The sequence below is a fragment of the Schistocerca americana genome, chromosome 3 (assembly GCF_021461395.2).
Source record: "Schistocerca americana isolate TAMUIC-IGC-003095 chromosome 3, iqSchAmer2.1, whole genome shotgun sequence".
NCBI lineage: Eukaryota > Metazoa > Arthropoda > Insecta > Orthoptera > Acrididae > Schistocerca > Schistocerca americana.
In genome coordinates, this window is record NC_060121.1 from 214,830,529 (window position 1) to 214,849,677 (window position 19,149).

Here is a 19,149-nt window from a genome sequence, read left to right on the forward strand (position 1 = left end):
TGTTATTAACATTCTACATCGTTATTCCTCATGTCTACGTATTTACTTCTCAACATAGTCACCCTAGCACCGAACACATTTCTCCCAACGAGAGACCAGTTTGTTGATACCGTCACTGTAGAATGTTTGATTTCGTTGACGGAGCCAAAACCTAACCTCTGCTTGCACCGCTTTATCACTATCAAAGTGATGTACTCGAAGGTATTCTTTAAGTTTTGGAAACAGATGAAAATCGGGAGGGGCCAAGTCGGGACTGTATGGAGGAAGATCGATGACAGTGAACCCAGGGCATCGGATTGTTGCAGATGTCATAGCGCTGGTATGTGGTCTACATTGTGATGTTAAAGGAGAGGCTGCTCCGAACGGCATGCTGTTTCTCATCCACCGACGCAGTTACGGCAGCAGCTACGTAGACATGAAAATAAAGATGTAGAATGTTAATAACGCTTGTTTTATTTAAAAAGCTTTAATAGTTTTCACGAAAAAATGCGAAGGCATTATTTTTCAACACGACCTTGTAGTATTAACTGTAAGTGGTGTAGTGAGTTGGTTCAAAGTCACAATTAAAGAGACTCCTTAGGCCTATAAAGATAAGATTCCCTGCCACGCCCAACATCATATTCAGGCACTTTTGGTCGTCCCTTGGTTTTCCCTTTGCACACAGACTGTAGCATCGGCAGACGTTCCTGCCACATGTGGATCACAATTAAACATTAAACGAAATGTATGTTGAACTGAATTAGAGATTACTTCTTAGCAAACTGCAAGCTTTACACACAGGAGTCGCCATTTTGCATTCAGATATGCAAACGTTCTCATTCTCTCTCGCGCAGTGGTGCCAGTGGAGAGTGGAGGGTGCCTCGAAGTTTTGTTCCATCCAGATTTCTAAACTTTATCAGTTGATAATATGATACATTTCACTTTTTTTACGTCGGGTGTAGACGTGATGTAATTTATAATCAGCTGCGTGGCAGTCAACACAAGACAGCGCCTGCAACGGCAGGCAGCTACCCGTTTCGTTTGCTAGTAATTCGAGCTGTGGTAAAAATATGAACTTACTATTTGCTAAATGGACCACGCCTACTCGTTATCGCCGATTTCGTCCAAATTTATGGTGTACTCGTACTACGCTTTGCTGTAGATCATGGAAAAGGAAGAAAAGAGAAAGCACACGTTTCTAACATGTATGGGAACTGGGTATACGTCCTAATCTTCTTCTCTAACCTGTCCCCCTCCCCCTTTCTTTGTCCATCTTCTTTCACCCTCTACCTGTCCATCACCTCCTCCCCTCTCTCTGTCTATCTTTTCTTTTCCTCTCCCCCCCCCCCCCCAATCCGTTTCATCCTGCCTCCTCTCTCTCTCTCTCTCTCTCTCTCTCTCTCTCTCTCTCTCTCTCTCTCCATCTGTCCGTCATCTCCTCCCACCTCTCTATGTTCATCTACTTCCCTCTCTTTCTCCATCTCCTCCGCCACCTCTCTTTGTCCACCATTCCTCCTTCCTGTTTTCTATATCCATTTCCTTTCACCCTCTCTCTATATGTGTCTAAACCTTTATTACAGTAGCGTGAAATTTTTTTTAAGTAAATTGGAAAAGTACGAGGGCTATTCTTAAAGTAAGATCCGATGGCGTGCGAAATGAAAACCACAGTGAAAATCCGATGAAGCTTTGCACAGATATGTTGAGTAGTGTCTCTGTTATGCCTGTCGGTCGCGTCACTTCGCTCTTTTCAGTCCTGAGCACATAAAGATGCTTACAACAATAGTGTCTCCCGCCAAATGTGAGGGCCTGGTGTGAGATTTCGCCTGATGTCATACAGCCCACATAACATAACTGTCATACGTTTCCTTCCGCGTGACAATTTTCAGCCGCACTCTTAAGCGGCAATGAAGATGCCACTGCAGCATTTTCGATGGGAAGTGTTTGATCACCTACAATAGAGCCCGTAATTGACTCTCCCTGAGTTTCATTTCTGCTTACATGAACCGCTAGCTATGAAGACGATATTCTGGCACAGACAACGATCTGTAGACCAGCGTAGAGAATTGGCAGGAAGCACAGCCGGCTTGCTTCTATGACGCGGGTATTGGAAAGTTGGTACAATGCTACGACAAATGTCTAAATCGGAGCGGCGATTATGTAGAGAAGTAGGTGGAAGGTGTAACTAACTGTTGCAATTAAAACATTTTTGATTTTCACAGTGGTTTCCATTTTGCGACCAATGGACCTTACTTTCCGAATAGGCCTCACACATTTTGAGATTTTTGGTAAATAAGGTACCTAAAAAGAAGCCTGCATTAGAATTCAACGTTGCGAACAAATTTCAAAGAAATCGGTCAAGAACTTTCGGAGATAAACTATTCTGAACAAACTAACATTTACATTTTTATAACGTTCCCCCTTTTATTACATATACATTACATATAAACCAGATGGAGCTCCAGTAGGTATATAAAAACACTTGAGTACTCGAAATGTACCGTTGTTCCAAAATTTCAAAGCAATCCATGAAGAACTTTCATAGATTTGAGATTTTGAAGAAACAAACATCTATGTTCGTACTTATATGGAAAGTGTAGATGTTCCTAATCGGGAAACATCGAAAGTTTTTGACCGATTGCTTTGAAATTTTGATACAACGACTGTTGGTATACATGCGTGTTTTTATTTCCTATTTTTAAATAAATGTAATACATAAATTTTCAGAAATTTAATAATAGAGAACCGTTGTTACAAAAATCTCAAAAAGTTACATATGCATATATTATACATCATATATTAAATAATTATGTACCTAAAGCATGCCCGCATTAGAATTTGAAGTTCTGTCAAAATTTCAAAACAATCGGCCAAAAACTTACGGAGATTAACGATTTTTAACGGGCCAACATTTACATTTGTATGTTTTCTCTTTTTTTACATATGTATTACATGTATACCAGATAGCCTTCCAGTAACTACACTCCTGGAAATGGAAAAAAGAACACATTGACACCGGTGTGTCAGACCCACCATACTTGCTCCGGACACTGCGAGAGGGCTGTACAAGCAATGATCACACGCACGGCACAGCGGACACACCAGGAACCGCTGTGTTGGCCGTCGAATGGCGCTAGCTGCGCAGCATTTGTGCACCGCCGCCGTCAGTGTCAGCCAGTTTGCCGTGGCATACGGAGCTCCATCGCAGTCTTTAACACTGGTAGCATGCCGCGACAGCGTGGACGTGAACCGTATGTGCAGTTGACGGACTTTGAGCGAGGGTGTATAGTGGGCATGCGGGAGGCCGGGTGGACGTACCGCCGAATTGCTCAACACGTGGGGCGTGAGGTCTCCCCAGTACATCGATGTTGTCGCCAGTGGTCGGCGGAAGGTGCACGTGCCCGTCGACCTGGGACCGGACCGCAGCGACGCACGGATGCACGCCAAGACCGTAGGATCCTACGCAGTGCCGTAGGGGACCGCACCGCCACTTCCCAGCAAATTAGGGACACTGTTGCTCCTGGGGTATCGGCGAGGACCATTCGCAACCGTCTCCATGAAGCTGGGCTACGGTCCCGCACACCGTTAGGCCGTCTTCCGCTCACGCCCCAACATCGTGCAGCCCGCCTCCAGTGGTGTCGCGACAGGCGTGAATGGAGGGACGAATGGAGACGTGTCGTCTTCAGCGATGAGAGTCGCTTCTGCCTTGGTGCCAATGATGGTCGTATGCGTGTTTGGCGCCGTGCAGGTGATCGCCACAATCAGGACTGCATACGACCGAGGCACACAGGGCCAACACCCGGCATCATGGTGTGGGGAGCGATCTCCTACACTGGCCGTACACCACTGGTGATCGTCGAGGGGACACTGAATAGTGCACGGTACATCCAAACCGTCATCGAACCCATCGTTCTACCATTCCTAGACCGGCAAGGGAACTTGCTGTTCCAACAGGACAATGCACGTCCGCATGTATCCCGTGCCACCCAACGTGCTCTAGAAGGTGTAAGTCAACTACCCTGGCCAGCAAGATCTCCGGATCTGTCCCCCATTGAGCATGTTTGGGACTGGATGAAGCGTCGTCTCACGCGGTCTGCACGTCCAGCACGAACGCTGGTCCAACTGAGGCGCCAGGTGGAAATGGCATGGCAAGCCGTTCCACAGGACTACATCCAGCATCTCTACGATCGTCTCCATGGGAGAATAGCAGCCTGCATTGCTGCGAAAGGTGGATATACACTGTACTAGTGCCGACATTGTGCATGCTCTGTTGCCTGTGTCTATGTGCCTGTGGTTCTGTCAGTGTGATCATGTGATGGATCTGACCCCAGGAATGTGTCAATAAAGTTTCCACTTCCTGGGACAATGAATTCACGGTGTTCTTATTTCAATTTCCAGGAGTGTATATGAAACACCGGCCGTGGTGGCCGAGCGGTTCTGGGAGCTACAGTCTGGAACCGCGCGACCGCTACGGTCGCAGGTTCGAATCCTGCCTCGGGCATGTATGTGTGTGATGTCCTTAGGTTAGTTAGATTTACGTAGTTCTAAGTTCTAGAGGACTGATGACCTCAGAAGTTAAGTCCCATAGTGCTCAGAGCCATTTGAACCATTTGAACTATATGAAACACTTGAGTATTCGAATGGTGATACCTGATTCTGAAGAGACAAACATTTACATTCTTATTTATAATCTGTAACCATGGACCTTGCCGTTGGTGGGGAGGCTTGCGCGCCTCAGCGATACAGATAGCAGTACCGTAGGTGCAACCACATCGGAGGGTTATCTATTGAGAGGCCAGACAAACGTGTGGTTCCTGAAGAGGGACAGCAGCCTTTTCAGTAGTTGCAGGGGCAACAGTCTGGATGATTGTCTGATCTGGCCTTGTAACATTAACCAAAACGGCCTTGCTGTGTCTGTATTGCATACGGCTGAAAGCAAGGGGAAGCTAAAGCCAAATTTTTCCCGAGGGCATGCACCTTTACTGTATGGACCTAAGTCAAAACAAGGCCCCGGGACTAGACAACATTCCATTAGAACTAAACCTTGGAAGAGCCAGCCCTGACAAAACTCTACCATCTGGTTAGCAAGATGTATCAGACAGGAGAAATACCCTCAGACTTCAAGAGGAATATAATAATTCCAATCCCAAAGAAAGCAGGTGTTGACATATGTGAAAATTACCGAACTATCAATTTAATAAGTCACGGCTGCAAAATATTAACACGAATTCTTCACAGACGAATCGAAAAACTGGTAGAAGCCGACCTCGGGGAGGATCAGTTTGGATTCCGTAGAAATGTTGGAACACCTGAGTCAATACTGACCCTACAACTTATCTTAGAAGATAGATTAAGGAAAGGCAAACCTACGTTTCTAGCATTTGTAGACTTAGAGAAAGCGTTTGACAATGTTGACTGGAATATTCTCTTTCAAATTCTGGAGGTGGCAGGGGTAAAATACAGGGAGCGAAAGGCTATTTACAATTTGTACAGAAATCAGATGGCAGTTATAAATAGTCGAGGGGCATGAAAGGGAAGCAGTGGTTGGGAAGGAAGTGAGACAGGGTTGTAACCTATCTCCGATGTTATTCAATCTGTATATTGTGCAAGCAGTAAAGGAAATAAAGAAAAATTCGGAGTAGGAACTAAAATCCATGGAGAAAAAATTAAAACATTGATGTTTGCCGATAACATCGTAATTCTGTCAGAGACAGCAAAGGACCTGGAAGAGCAGTTGAACGGAATGGACAGTGTCTTGTAAGGAGGATATAAGATGAACATCAGCTAAAGCAAAACGAGGATAATGGAATGTAGTCGAATTAAATCAGGTGATGCTGAGGGAATTAGATTAGGAAATGAGGCACTTACAGTAGTAGACGAGTTGTGCTATTTGGGGAGCAAAATAACTGATGATGGTCGAAGTAGAGAGGATATAAAGTGTAGACTGGCAATGGCAAGGAAAGCGTTTCTGAAGAAGAGAAATTTGTTAACATCGAGTATAGATTTAAGTGTCACGAAGTCGTTTCTGAAAGTATTTGTATGGAGTGTAGCCATGTATGGAAGTGAAACGTGGACAATAAATAGTTTGAACAAGAAGAGAATAGAAGCTTTCGAAATGTTGTGCTACAGAAGAATGCTGAAGATTAGATGGGTAGATCACATAACTAATGAGGAGGCACTGAATAGAATTGGTTCAAATGGCTCTAAGCACTATGGGACTTAACATCTGAGGTCATCAGTCCCCTAGACTTAGAACTACTTAAACCTAACTAACCTACGGACATCACACGCATCTATGCCCGGGACAGGATTCGAACCTGCGACCATAGCGAATAGAATTGGGGAGAAGGAGATTTGTGGCACAACTTGACTAGAAGAAGGGATCGGTTGGCAGAACATGTTCTGAGGCATCAAGGGATCACCAATTTAGTATTGGAGGGCAGCGTGGAGGGTAAAAATCGCAGAAGGGGACCAAGAGATGAATACAGTAAGCAGATTCAGAAGGATGTAGGTTTCATTCTCTGGACTGAAGACCACAACAACAACAACAATCTGTAGATATATGGTGTGGCCAGAAATGAAAGTGACGGAACCAGTAACTCCAGATGGCCCAACATGCAGACGAGTCATTTATTTATGAGAACGTCGTTTCCTAGCAGTTGTTGGCGCAGCGGGAAGAGTAAATCATGGAATACTTAGATAAGCTCAAGTACTGTGGTATGAATGGGACAGTGCTCAAATGGTTTAAATCATATCTAACTGGAAGAGTGCAGAAAGTTGAAATAAGCAGTTCACATAACATGCAAAAAACTGATGATTTCTCACATTTGGGGAACAATCAAGAACGGGGTGCCGCAAGGTTCGGTCTTGGGTCCTCTGCTGTTCTTAATATATATTAATGACTTGCCATTCTATATTCACGAAGATGCAAAGCTGGTACTTTTTGCCGATGATATAAGTATAGCTATTACACCCAGCAGACAAGAATTAACTGGTGAAACTGTAAACGATGTTTTTCAGAAAATCATTAAGTGGTTCTCTGCAAATGGGCTCTCATTAAACTTTGACAAAACACAGTATATACAGTTCTACACAGTAAATGGAATGACATCATTAATAAATATAGACTTCGATCAGAAATCGGTAGCTAAGGTAGAATATTCAAAATTTCTAGGTGTATGCATTGATGAGGGGTTGAACTGTAAAAACACACTGAGGATCTGCTGAAACGTTTGAGTTCAGCTACTTATGCTATTAGGGTCATTACAAATTTTGGCGATATACACCTCAGTAAATTAGCTTGTCACGCCTGTTTTCATTCTCTGCTTTCGCATGGCATCATATTCTGGGGTAACTCATCATTGAGTAAAAGAGTGTTCATTGCAGAAAAGTGTGTAATCAGAATAATTGCTGGAGCTCATCCAAGATCAACCTGCTGACACTTATTTAAAGAGCTAGGGATCTTCACTGTAGCCTCACAATATACATTGTTATTAACAATCCGAACGAATTCCAAAGTAATAGCAGTGTACATGGCTGTAACTCTAGGAGAAAGGTTGATCTTCACTACTCAAGGTTAAATCTAACTTTGGCTCAGAAGGGGTAAATTATGCTGCCACAAAAGTCTTTGGTCACTTACCTAATAGCATCAAAAGTCTGACAGCCATATAGCATATAGCATTTAAAAGGAAATTAAAAGAATTTCTTAATGGCAACTCCTTCTACTCATTGGATGAATTTTTGGATATGGTAAGTGGGTAATATCCCCAAGCCCCACCAAAAAAAAATTAAATATTAAGTGTCATGTAATATTTTGTGTAATGTAATATCTTGTATAGACACCTTTTATTAACCTGACACGTTCCACATCATTACGAAGTGTCGTATTCATGATCTACGGAACAAGTACGCGGAAACATTTTTTTAATTTTCAGTCTTTACATACTTTCACTGCAAATAAACCGAAATAATGCTCATTATATTGTACATGTAAGCGCGAAAAGGAAAAGGCTAAGGAAAATGTGAGACTGCAAATAAATTTCCAAAATGACAACGTAAGGCGTTCACGAGAATTTCGTATGTGAAATTAGATACTTTTATTGTTTTCCAGTTAATAATTTATATGTGCTGGCGTGATATTCGTTGTAAAAACAGAGAAACTAGTAATTTTCTATGCATCTTGCAGCATTTTTACAATTAAATAGTTGCTTAAAGTCTCTATAGAAAAAACAATACTCTCACTACCTTCTCACAATTTTCTCCAAAAACTGACGTTACTCGGTCGAGAGCTAGCGAGCGAATAAGCTCCGTACCCCAGAGGCCGATGGGCAGAGTTTACATGCATCGGGAACCCGCTGTTCGCGTGGAGCTGCTGACGGCTCCTTGAAGGCCAAAATGAAACTAACGGATTACGAAGTCCTGCACACATTAATTACTCTTCTTTCTAGGAAAGTTGTTTGCAGAGTCCTCGTAGACACCATAAGTACAATCCTTTTTCGGAAACTTATTTGCAATGCCAAACTTTCCTTCACCTTTCCTTTTCATGCCATTTATGAAAATATTAATAAATACAACACATTGTGCGTTATTTAGGTTTCTTGTGCACTGTAAGTAATGTAAAAATTGAAAATAAAAAAATTCCGCATGGAGACTTTTTTTCATTTTGTTCAGTATTGTTCGTTACATTTGGTGTGGGCGGACGTCACATGATGTCCATTCAAGTCGACCGTTGATTCCTTTATCCAGTTTTTTTTAATTTTTTTATCGCAGAGAGCAGTCGGCCCTCTGACCGAGAACGGTGAGCCACCGTGCCGGCAAGGGGCTCGACCCCAAGGCCGTTCGATTACTGTCATCCACACTTTCCGCTTACCGACAGTTGCCTGGAAACGACCTTAACATAAACCGCTTATAACTTGCCCGACCCGCGCCAAGAGATGCTGTTTCTTTTCTGAAACGCTTTTCCATCTGGAGCTCCCGTTTTATGACTTTCTTTTCTGGCCAAGCCCTAAATACATAATAAATGTGGACTAAACCGGTGATGACAAGCAGGGTCAGTCTCCAGTCATGAGGTATTCGTAACTTTAATCGTCTTCAAAAAAATTGTTGAAAGTAACAGAACGATTGCTGCAAATATTATTATTATTGTCATTGTTATTATTATTATGTATTGTTTACGATTGTCCGTTATTGCGTAGCATCGCGCCCTGGTATTAGGGCCTACAGTGAATAATTCCTTATGGCGTCTATTAACGTACAAGACACAACTTCATAAAGATTGGGTCTACAGAGCGATACCGGATACTTGGAAAATATCTGTTGTTCTGTCTACATGAATAAGAATGATATTAAAAATTCTGGTACTCATTGTTTTATTTATATTTGAGGTGAATTCTGCGGTCGTTCTTGTCGAAACCTTCAATCACGGAGTCGTAGAGTGGACTTGTTTCACGGACTTGAGCAATCCTTTTCCAATGGGCAACAAAGCAAGATGAGAAAGTCTTGTTTGTGACTGGTGTCTCGAAGAGAGGATTCGTTGCGCTTCTGAACATTTCTTATATCAAGGCATTTCTCAAACAAAAATTTAACCTTGTACTGGCAAATTTAATGAGTATCCATGCGTACTGTATGTACTCGCTCACACCAATCTTTTGGCCACAATACCTCCATCTACATCTACATTCATACTCCGCAAACTGCCGTACGGTGCGTGGCGGAGGGTACTCTGTACCACTACTAATCGTTTCCTTTTCTGTACCACTCGCAAATACAGCGAGGGAAAAGCGGCTATCTATATGCCTCTGTATGACCCCTAATTTCTCGTATCTTACGTGGGTAATCCCAAAAGTAAGGTCTCCTGTTTTTTTATATGTAGAGACACCTGTTCATTTATACAATGGTTTACATCAGTGTACAGCTTTAACATTTAGCTATTTTTCGACATAATCACCATTTCTGTCGATGCATTTTTGTAGACGCTGTGGCAGTTTTTGTACGCCCATGTCATACCAGCTCGCCGCCATGCTGTTCAGGAAGTTATGAACTGGCGTGATTGTTGCTTGGCCTCAGGTGTAAAGTGGTATGCCCAGGTTTCGTCACCCGTCACAGTTGAGTCCAGAAAGTTGTTCCTGTTCCGCTGCAAGGCGGTGGAGAAATGCGCTGGAAGCATCAGCTCGTTGCCACATGTGGACCTCAGTCAGCATGCGTGGCACCCATTTTCCGCACACCTTCCGGTAGTTCAATGTTTCCGTTAAAATTCTGTGAGCGGTGCTTCGGGAAACCTCAGGAACCAACGTGCAGAGATCATCCAGGGTGATCCGCCGATCGTCACGCACGCTTTGCTCAACTTTCAACACTGTCTCCAAAGAAATTGACGGTCTCCCGCTCCTTTGTTCGTCGTGAATTATCTATCCGACCAGCTGCAAACTCTCTACATCACTTACGAACATTTTTGACATTCATGCACGACTCACCATACACTTCCGTCAATTGGCGATGGATTTCAATCGGCGCAGTGCCCTTTGCGTTCAAAACCCGAACAACTGCGCGCAATTCGCACTTGGCGGTAACATCCAACGGCAGCTGCATTCTCAACAGCTGCCAAGCCAAGACTCAGCGCCTCAGCGCGGCGTGCGCATGTTCACACACAGCGCGTGAAGCACTCTTCATAACGGCGTGACCAACTGCCACGCAAACAGAGTTCTGTACTTATAAAAAAATACGAGACCTTACTTTTGGGATTACCTTCGTAACTTGATGGTTGTTAAGGAGAAATGTATGTTTGGCGGCAGTAGGATCTTTCTGCAGTCAGCTTCAAATGCCGGTTCCGTAAATTTTCTCAATAATGTTGTTCGAATAGAAAGTTGCCTTCTCTCCAGGGATTTCCGTCTGAGTTCCCGAAGCTTCTCCGTAACACTTGCGTGTTGTTCGAACCTTCCAGTTCAAATGGTTCTGGGACTTAACTACTGTGGTCATCAGTCCCCTAGAACTTAGAACTACTTAAACCTAACTAACCTAAGGACATCACACATGCCCGAGGCAGGATTCGAACCTGCGATCGTAGCGGTCGCGCGGTTCCAGACTGTAGCGCCTAGAACCGCTCGGCCACCCCGGCCGGCCGAACCTTCCAGTATCATATCTAGCACCCCGCCTCAGAATTGCTTCGATGTCTTCCTTCAGTCCGACCTCGTACGGATCACAAACACTCCAGTAGTACTCCAGAATAGGTCACAAGGGCGTCCTATACGCGGTGTCCTTTACTGATGAACCACACTTACCTAAAATCCTCCCAATTAACTGAAGTCGGCCATTCATCTTCCCTGCCGCGAACCTCACATGCTCGTTCCATTTCATATCACTCTGCAATGTTAAGCCAAGATGCTTAAACGACCTGACTGTGTCAAGCAGGACACTTCTAATGCTGTATCCGAACATCAAGGGCTTTTTGCTACTCATTTTCATGAACTTATACTTTTCTACATTTAGAGCCAGCTGCCATTCATCACACCAACTAGAAATTTTGTCTAAGTCATCTCGTATTATCCTACCGTCAATCATCTTCGACACCTTACCGTACACCACAGTTTCATCAGCAAAGGACTGCAGATTGCTGCCCATCCTGTCCGCCAAATCATTTATGTATACAGGGTGGTCCATTGATCGTGACCGGGCCAAATATCTCACGAAATAAGCGTCAAACGAAAAAACAACAAAGAACGGAACTTGTCTAGCTTGAAGGGGGAAACACGATGGTGCTGTGGTTGGTCCGCTAGATGGCGCTGCCATAGAAACGGATATCAACTGCGTTTTTTTTAAATAGGAACCCCCATTTTTATTACATTTTTGCGTAGTACGTAAAGAAATATGAATGTTTTAGTTTGACCACTTTTTTCGCTTTGTGATAGATGGCGCTGTAATAGTCACAAACATATGGCTCACAATTTTAGACGAACAGTTGGTAACAGGTAGGTTTTTTAAATTAAAATACAGAACGTAGCTACGTTTGAACATTTTATTTCGGTTGTTCCAATGTGATACATGTACCTTTGTGAACTTATCGCTTCTGAGAAAGCATGCTGTTACAGCGTGATTACCTGTAGCCAGCCGGTGTGGCCGTGCGGTTCTAGGCGCTTTAGTCTGAAACAGCGTGACCGCTACGGTCGCAGGTTCGGATCCTGCCTCGGGCATGGATGTGTGTGATGTCCTTAGGTTAGTTAGGTTTAAGTAGTTCTAAGTTCTAAGGGACTGATGACCACAGATGTTAAGTCCCATAGTGCTCAGAACCATTTTTGTGATTACCTGTAAATACCACATTAATGCAATAAATGCTCAAAATGATGTCTGTCAACCTCAATGCATTTGGCAATACGTGTAACGACTATCCTCTCAACAGCGAGTAGTTCGCCTTCCGTAATGTTCGCACATGCATTGAAAATGCGCTATACGCTGACACATGTAGTCAGGCGTTGTCCGTGGATCACGATAGCAAATATCCGTCAACGTTCCCCACAGAATGAAATCCTGGGACGTCAGATCCGGTGAACGTGCGGGCCATGGTATGGTGCTTCGACGACCAACCACCTGTCATGACATGCTATTCAGTACCGTTTGAAACGCACGCAAGCTACGTGCCGGACATCCATCATGTTGAAAGTATATCGCCTATCTGTCATGCAGTGAAACATCTTGTAGCAACATCGGTAGAACATTACGTAGGAAATCAGCATACATTGCCTTCGATAAAATGGGGGCCAATTATCCTCCTTCCCATCATGCCACACCATACATTAACCCGTCAAGGTCGCTGATGTTCCACTTGTCGCAGCCATCGTGGATTTTCCGTTGCCCAACAGTGCATATTAAGCCGGTTTACGTTACCGCTGATGGTGAATGACGCTTCGTCGCTAAACAGAACGCGTGCAAAAAATCTGTCATCGTCCCGTAATTTCTCTTGTGCCCAGTGGCAGAGCTGTACATGACGTTCAGAGTCGTCGCCATGCAATTCCTGGTGCACAGAAATATGGTACGGGTGCAATCGATGTTGATGTAGCATTCTCAACACCGACGTTTTTGAGATTGCCGATTCTCGTGCAATTTGTCTGCTACTGATGTGCGGATTAGCCGCGACAGCAGCTAAAACACCTACTTGTTGCAGGTCGTGGTTGGCGTTTCGCATGTGGCTGAACACTTCCTGTTTCCTTAAACAACGTAACTACCGGCGAACGGTCCGGACACTTGGATGATGTCGTCCAGGATACCGAGCAACATACATAGCACACGCCCATTGGCTATTTTGATCACAATAGCCATACATCAACACGATATCGGCCTTTTCCGCAATTGGTAAACGGCCCATTTTAACACGGGTACTGTATCACGAAGCAAATACCGTCCGCACTGGCAGAATGTTACGTGAATGATACGTACTTATACGTTTGTGACTATTACAGCGCCATCTATCACAAAGCGAAAGAAGTGGTCCAACTAAAACATTCATATTTCTTTACGGACTATACGAATATGTAATAAAAATGGGGGTTCTTATTTAAAAAAAAACGCAGTTGATATCCGTTTGACCTATGGCAGCGCCACCTAGCGGACCAACCACAGCACCATCGTGTTTCCCCCTTCAAGCTAGACGAGTTTCGTTCTTTGTAGTTTTTTCGTTTGATGCTTATTTCGTGAGATATTTGGCCCGGTCACGATCGATGGACCACCCTGTATAGAGAACAACAGCGGTCCTTTTACACTTCCCTGGGGCACTCGTGATGTTACCCTTGTCTGTGATGAACACTCGCCGTCGAGGACAACATACTGGTTTCCATTGCTTAAGAAGGCTTCGAGGCACTCACATATCTGGGAACCTACTAACGTATACTAGCATCTTCGTTAAGAGTCTGCTGTGGGTTACCGTGTCAAATGCTTTTTCGGAAATATAGAAATAGTGAAACTGCTTATCGCCCTTCATCCATAGTTCGCAGCATATCGTGTAATAGAAGGACAAGCTGGGATTCAAGTGGGCGATATTTTCTGAACCGATTAATGGACGTAAGTTTTTCGGTCTCTAATAAATTTATCATATTCGAACTCAGAATATATTCTTCTTATATACAGGAGTCGCCTGTGCTTTTTTCCAGTCGCTTGGGACTTTGAGTTGGGCAAGAGATTCGCCGTAAATGCAAACTAGGTAAGTGACCACTGCCGTAGAGTAGACCCCTACTCTTTGTAAAACCGAATTGGGAGTCCTTCCGGGCCCTGTGACCTATTCATTTTCATCAGTTCTTGCAGTTGCTTCTCTACGCCATGAATCCTTATTTCTATGTTGTCCACACGGGGCAATACATCGGATGTAAACAAAACATGGCCAACGATACATTTGTATCTTTTAAGGAGCGCGCTACTTCGTCGATACTGCTTCAGCAACACAACTTCACACTTACGAAGGAGCTAATTTGAAGTCATTAAAAATATACCTGTTCACTAAAATTATAATGAATAAATAATCACACACCAATGGAAAAAAATCGCAACACAAATTAATGTAGATTAATGAAATTTTGGGAATACATTTATCTAGCTAACATATTTAAGTGATTAATATTGCAAGATCACATGTTGGCGTATGTGCGATATAAACCTTTGCACAACGCTAATAACTGGTGTAACTGCCAGCATGCAGTACGCAAGCATACGAACATGCATGCATTGTAACTTCCTGGTAGATTAAAACTGTGCCGGACCGAGACTCGAACTCGGGACCTATGCCTTTCGCGGGCAAGTGCTCTACCAACTGTGCTGCCCAAGCACGACTCACGCCCCGTCCTCGCAGCTTTAATTCCGCCAGCAACTCGTCTCCTATCTTCCAAACTTCACAGAAGCTCTCCTGCTAACCTTGCAGAACTAGCACTCCTGGTAGAACACTTGCCCACGAAAGGCAAAGGTCCCGAGTTCGAGTCTCGGTCCGGCACACAGTTTTAATCTGCCAGGAAGTTTCGTATCGGCGCGCACACTCCGCTGTAGAGTGAAAATTTCGTTCTATGCATGCATTTTGTTGTACAGGCGGCGGATGTCATTTTGTGGGATGGAGTTCCATGCCTGTTGCACTTGGTCGGTCGATACAGAGTTGGTGGATGACGCTGGAATTGTCGTGCGATGATGTCCCATATGTGCTCGATTGGACACAGATCTGGAGATCGAACAGGCCAATGTAACATGTCGATACCCTGTAGAGCACGTTGGGTTACAACAGCAGCATGTGGGCGAGCATTATCCTGTTGGAATACGCCCACTGGAATGCTGTTCCCGAAAGACAGGTCGAACCATTAGATTGACGTACAAACTGGCAGTCAATATGCGTGGGATAACCACGAGAGCGCTCCTGCTGTCATAAGAAATCGCACCCCAGACCATAATTCCAGGGGTAGGTCCAGTGTGTCTAGCACACAGACGGGTTGTTTGCAGGTGCTCAACTGGCCTTCTAACCGAAACACGGCCTTCACTGGCACCGAGGCAGAACCAGCTTTCATCAGCAAACACAACAGACCTCCACTCTGTCCTCCAATGAGCTCTCGATTGACACCACTGAAGAAGCAAATGGCGGTTGTTTGGGTCAGTGGAATGCGCGCTACAGGGCATCTGTCCCGGAGCTGCCCTTGAAGCAACCGATTTGTAACAGTTCGTTGTTTCACTGTGCTGCCAGCCGCTGCTCAAAGTACGTATCAGACCCATAAGCCGAACACGAAGATCTTCCCTCTAGGTGGACGTCCGGAGTCAAGTCTTCTGTGACAACCGCTGCCAGCTACCATGTACACTGGCTACGTTCCTGCCAAGTCTTTCTGCAATATCGCTGACGGAACATCCAGCTTCTTGTAGCCATATTACACGACATCGTTCAAACACAGCCAGGTGCCACTCTCAAAGGCAATTAACGTTCACGACCGTTACAGCGTGTATTTAAAACAAGCCCGATTTGTAACTTCATAGTGGCACCACTCTTATGCGACTGGCGCGAAATTTGAATAGACTTATTCTCTCAGATGTGGAAACACGCCTACCAACTTTCGTTTACGTCGCACAACTCCTACATTGTGTTGCGATTTATTTCCGTCCGAGTATGTACTAAAACAGAATGAAATACTATAATATGTATCCTGATTTATATCGGAACACTTTCAGCATTGCAACTCGCGAAAGAATAACACACGCGTCTTTGGAAGAACAAGAGAATTGTGGGCGCCACACGATTATCGTCTGCCTTCATCAGCTGCATAACCCTCCTCCTCTTTGTCTAGCGGCAGCGAGAGAGTGGATGGACCTTCCAGTCGGGTGCGCCAGCGCTATTAATCGCTGTTGCTGGCAAGTTATTCGAGTGTAGCGTGTAGATGACCAGCCCCTATGCCCTTCCAACTGCCGCCTGTTACAATGACAGCTGTTAATGTTTTAAATGCCCCATGGTTAACAGTGCGTTTTAGAAGTATCAAGTAGTATGCCTGCAACTAAAATTGTACATAAGATATATACCAAGAATGTTGAAATGCAAGAAAAAGTAACCGGTGATTACAGCAGTTACGAACATGCCTCGCCCCTGCAAGTCTCCTTGTTAGTGACAACAATACTAAGAACGCCCTGGTAATTTGCAGCTGATCCAAAAATTCTATTTTCATTGTACAGTGGAGGGACATTATTTCGTAACAATGATTTTTCTTACTATGTGAATGGAGGCAATAAAAGTCAACTGCGGCGGGCAATTTCAGAGATTAGGTTGCACAGGCAATGGTTCAAAATTCGAGATGCGTAGCACCAGTCGTGTTTAAATTAGTAAAATAAGATTTTGTTGGACGTTACCGTTACATATTATAGAAAATTAAAATAACAAAGTTTGAAGAACTGATACATATGGATCCGCAGTTAATCAGTGCTACAGGTCCTGTGTGCCATAATTGACTGCGCAGAACATGTAAAACGCTTCCATATGATATTTGTATTTTTCATTATGCAATACAGTGCAGTGCACCTGTTGTAATAGGAAAATCATTGTGCGCCAGTGCCTCTGGACTGTGAAATTTCTCTGGGTGAGTTAGGAAGGGGGTGGGGGGAGGGAGGGCTATTGTAATAGCCGATACCAAACTTCTACACCTATGTTAGTGATAACACTATTAAACTATTGTGCTTGTCTGTTTGAATATGACGATCTCCAAAATTACTAGACGAGTTTTCATGAGGCTTTCAAAGGTAAGTTGAGCGTAGCTTGGTCCAATGTATAGACTTTATTTCATCAAAATCGGATCACAAAAAAGATACAGTAATTTAAAGTTTTATCTAGAACTGCTGTGTCTGTCTGAACATTAATACAGGAGTTTTCATGGGATTTTCACAGGTAACATGAGCGTAGTTTGAGGAAACGTATGTACTTTATTTCATCAAAATCGGATCAAGAGAAAAAAAGATATCTAAAGTTTTGTCGTCTGCTCTGCTTAGTAATTATTATGGCATAGTGCAGCAAACAACTAATAGATGGCACTGTTAGTTTTGTAGTACACCAAAGAATCAAGAAACGGCGCTGTTAATTTTTTTTTTTTTTTTAACTCAATGTCATATGTATTTTCGGAAGTTTACGCCAGTGTTATGTTATCTCCATTAATACAAATAACATTGAACTGGTATTGTATTGTATGTTAACCGGGGGCCTAGAAACGACGGAGAGGCTCCGTCCCCGCCACAGCCGCGGTGGTCCACACCCTAAAATGACTGCCGGCCGACGTGGCCGAGCGGTTCTAGGCACTTCAGTCTGGAAACTGCGCGACCCTACGGTCGCAGGTTCGAATCCTGCCTCGGGCATGGATGTGTGTGATGTCCTTAGGTTAGTTAGGTTTAAGTTGTTCTAAGTTCTAGGGGACTGATGACCTCAGAAGTTAAGTCCCATAGTGCTCAGAGCCATTTGAACGACTACCACAGTCCACTTCACCCCTCCACCGCCCCACACCGAACCACTCTTTCAGGGAACATTGAACTTAATTGGCTAGTTGGCTAGGACTGTGTTTCTCAATCTTTTTTCCTTGGTAACATACCAAAGTACGCTTCTAACTTTTGTGACATTCCTAAATGTGATTTTTTACTAGATGTAAAGAAGCAAAGACATAATATATGTCTGGAACTGCGTGACTGCTACGGTCGCAGGTTCGAATCCTGCCTCAGGCATGGGTGTGTGTGATGTCCTTAGGTTAGTTAGGTTTAATTAGTTCTAAGTTCTAGGGGACTGATGACCTTAGAAGTTAAGTCCCATAGTGCTCAGAGCCATTTGAAACAACCCATAGTGCTCAGAGCCATAATATATGTACAATACATTTTTTTATTATTATGTGTACAATCATCCATAATGATGGGCGATTTCTTTGCTAATAGGGCTACTCCAAGAAATGATTTGGTGACAATATTTTTTTATAGTTCAGATATTTTATACATGAAAGATTAGAAGGCATTAAAAGTTTCTCGACGTGCCTAACATGTATTCACGAAGCAACAGTACACTGTGACACGGCAAGTTAGGATATATTGAGTTACTGGTTTTGCTTTGGCCTTTGTCAGCAGTAGGCACACATACACACACGCACACGTATTCTCACGCAAATGCAACTTGCACACACATCCGCAGTCTCAGAGTGTGGTTTCAGTTCTCTCAGACTGCAGACGTGTGTGCAAGTTGTGTTTGAATGAGTGCATGTGTGCATGTGTGCCTACTTCTGACAAAGGCCTTATTGGCCGAAAGCTATAATTGTGTGAATCTTTTGGTTGTGCCTATTGCGACTCAGCATCTCTGCTATATGGTCTGTAGCAACTTTCCTTCTCTGATATTGTTAAATTCTACAATAGTGAGAACATGTATAAGATTATTGTTTTCTGTGAGGGTTAGCCATAACATTTTATTTATCACCTTGAAAAAGTAAATATTGTTATTAATTTGCTCCTTCAGTAATATTTATGAAAATAGCTGCTGTGATCTCAAACCATTAAGAAAGAAATGATTTTGTATTTAATTTTCCTGGTACACATTGAAATTGCCACACTACAGTACTGTAATACACCACCAGACAAGCCAAAACAAAATTGTGGAGAAGGGTCACAACATATTGCTTTGACTCCTCTAGTGGTGTGCCATGGTGCGTAGCATGAGGATTTCAA

General features: G+C 43.6%; 1 protein-coding gene across 4 annotated transcripts in view; it reads left to right on the forward strand.

The window, feature by feature from the left end:
- LOC124606915 (hatching enzyme 1.2-like) overlaps positions 1 to 19,149 on the forward strand; it is a 96,196-nt gene that overhangs the window by 32,049 nt on the left and 44,998 nt on the right. Inside the window, exon 1 of one of the 4 annotated variants that reach the window (XM_047139023.1) lies at positions 16,025 to 16,082. The exons of 1 other annotated variant lie outside the window; for it this stretch is intronic. The gene's annotated coding sequence lies outside the window, so the exon portion shown is untranslated. Of the gene's footprint in view, positions 1 to 16,024; positions 16,083 to 16,229; positions 16,327 to 16,516; positions 16,600 to 19,149 lie in introns of those variants that run through there. 2 more of the 4 variants (XM_047139021.1, XM_047139020.1) reach the window with 2 other exon arrangements.